Here is a 2,541-nt window from a genome sequence, read left to right as displayed (position 1 = left end):
ATGCCGGAGCATTAGTTACTCCAAATGGCATAACAAGGAACTCAAAATGACCATACCTTGTTCTAAACGCTGTTTTCTCAATATCTGCTGCCTTTACTTTCAATTGATTATAGCCGGACCTAAAATCAATCTTAGAGAACACCTGTGATCCCTGCAACTGATCAAATAAATCATCAATGCGGGGTAAGGGATATTTGTTCTTTATCGTTACCTTGTTCAATTCCCGGTAATCAATGCACAGGCGCAAAGTACCATCCTTCTTCTTTACAAATAACACTGGTGCACCCCAAGGCAAAGTGCTAGGCCGGATAAACCCTTTATCAAGAAGGTCTTGCAACTGTTCCTTTAATTTTTTCATTTCGGCAGTAGCCATTCTGTAGGGAGTTTTAGAAATAGGCTGGGTGCCTGACACAGTTTCAATGGTAAACTCTATCTCCCTGTCTACCAATTCCCCTGGTAATTCATTTAGAAACACATCCAGAAATTCTCTAACAATAGGGATATCATTCAATTCAACATTCATGGTTTGTTCAGTCAGCACATAACACAAATAACCCTGACACCCTTTCCTGATTAGTTTACATGCTTTCATAGCAGATATCAAATACGATGGAGGCACTACCCCATTACCCACAAACATAATCTCCTTATGTTCTGGTGGTTTAAACACGACCCGTTTTGTTACACAATCAATGGTGGCACAATACTTGGTTAACCAATCCATGCCCAAAATTACATCAAAATGTCTAAAATTCAAAGGCAAAAAATCTGCATACAGGATAGCATCCTCAATGCGCATTTCACAAAACCGGTATATGGATTCACACAACACAGATTCCCCCGATGGAGCAGACACACATAGCAAATATGGCAATAATTCTAGGGGTCTATTTAGTCTAGATGCAAATGTACATGTCACAAATGAGTGTGTTGATCTAGAGTCAATTAATACAAAGGCATCCTGATTACATATTGAAATAGTACCTGAGAAAACAGCATTGGCATTCCGTGTATCGCCCAGAATAAGCGCAAAAACTCTCCCCTGTCTCACGGTATCCCCGGTAGTAGCGGGTCTCAAAGTATTTCCCGGCTTTGGGACTGATGCAGTTGAACTAGCTTCTAGTTTTCCACTGTTCTGATTACATTCTCGGGCTATGTGCCCTTGCTTCCCACATTTGAAACAGGCTCCCGATGCACGGTAACAGACTCCACGGTGCCTTTTGCTACAAATGTTGCACATGGGAGCTGTGTCTCGGGAAGAACTTGAAGTAGTTGAGGAGCCTGTGTTTTGCTTTTTCAGAAATTTCTTCTTCGAAAAGAAGCCTTGCCTTTTATTGCCCTTCCATTCTGTTGTTGGCTTAGCTTGTCTAGCTATGTTAGCCTCTGATATGATGGCCCTGTCTAGCACCCCAATGTAGGTCTCCAGCTTTAGGACATTCACCCTCTCTAGGATGTCACTGTGGAGTCCACCTTCAAAATGTCTTGCCTTCTTATAGTCTGTGTCAATTACATGTGGGGCAAACCTGGCCAATTCGGTGAACTTGGCCTCATACTCAGCCACTGTCATGCTATCTTGCTTGAGTTCCATAAATTCCGCTACTTTCCTATCCCGGACGCATTGTGGAAAGTACTTGTCATAGAATATTTCTAGAAACTTTACCCAGTCAACATCCTTATAATTTTCTCGCATCAACATCCACCATCTTCTTACTTCGTCTTCTAGCATAAAAGTGGCTAGAAGCACTTTCTGAGTCTCTGAATAGGGGAACACTTCAAATAATTTCTCAATGCCGAGGACCCACGCTTCGGCTTTCAACGGATCTAATCCCCCGTGGAACTGCGGTGGTTTCATTTTCTTGAATTCCTTGGTGAGAGCTATTATCCGGTCATCATTTTGATTGTCTGGCACGGGTGGTGCCGGAGTTGGAAGTGGCGGGTGTGGTTGCTGCCACTGTTGTTGCCACTCTTGTTGCTGTCTCAAAGCCTCTGCCATTTCCTGAATCAGTCTTTCCATTCTGTCCAGTCTGGCAGTAGAAGATTCCTCTATCTCATCACCTCTAGTTCTCACCATCTGATTAAACTTGCATTATATTTCATACAAAAGGTACACAAGTATGCATACACTAAGAAGCACATGTTTCCAGATAATTTGCAATGCAAGTAGTTCATAACTTACACATATAATTGTTCATATCAAAACATTTGAGCATATAATCAATGCTTCCTAATTCATATTTATCACATGAATGCATCCTAGATCTCCTCTAGACGCTTATTGCTCTTTTGGACAAGTGTGTGAGTTATTAACTAGTGCTCTGATACCACTCTGTCATGACCCGAACCCGCCCTTATGGGTTAAGGACATAACCGGCCAGTAATCCTGAGATTACCTACGGCCTCAAACTAAAACAAACGTAACTCAACAGAGTAAAGGGGCCAAACAGAAGCATAAATTTAAACTTTGTCTACAGAGTCGTGCTTATGTGCACATCAAAACAAACCACTTACATATACGTTAATAACCCACATCAAAAGTACAAC

Source organism: Camellia sinensis, chromosome 13 (genome assembly GCF_055761805.1).
Source record: "Camellia sinensis isolate YWXY chromosome 13, ASM5576180v1, whole genome shotgun sequence".
Classification (NCBI taxonomy): domain Eukaryota; kingdom Viridiplantae; phylum Streptophyta; class Magnoliopsida; order Ericales; family Theaceae; genus Camellia; species Camellia sinensis.
This window is presented reverse-complemented; position numbering follows the sequence as displayed.